The sequence below is a fragment of the Lupinus angustifolius genome, chromosome LG20 (assembly GCF_001865875.1).
Source record: "Lupinus angustifolius cultivar Tanjil chromosome LG20, LupAngTanjil_v1.0, whole genome shotgun sequence".
NCBI classification, from domain to species: domain Eukaryota; kingdom Viridiplantae; phylum Streptophyta; class Magnoliopsida; order Fabales; family Fabaceae; genus Lupinus; species Lupinus angustifolius.
The window spans coordinates 3,821,030-3,821,386 of record NC_032028.1 but is presented as its reverse complement, the minus strand read 5'-3'; positions in this window follow the sequence as shown (position 1 = coordinate 3,821,386).

The following is a 357-nucleotide window of genomic DNA, read 5'->3' as shown; positions in this document are numbered from 1 at the left end:
GCAATTGTGGAATGGCACCCTACTGATCGGGTTATGAGGCAATTTGGTTTTGCTCAACCAATTCCACAAGATCTAGTCAACTGTGAAAAACTTCATAAAATTGACTTAAGTGGCAAAACTGATTGTAACTAGCCAAATAAGCATCGCCGCTGGATTGAAATGTGGAATAATGGGGACAATTATGTTGTGGAGGGAAGACCAGCAAATACAATGCCTTTGAACCATTACTCTGAGTATATGCAGTGGTATTTAAGAAGAACTAGAAGATATATATCTAGAGATGGAGCACACTCTGATGCAATGGTAAAAATAATTATAAATTACACTTTCTTTGTAATTATATTATTTAATACTAAT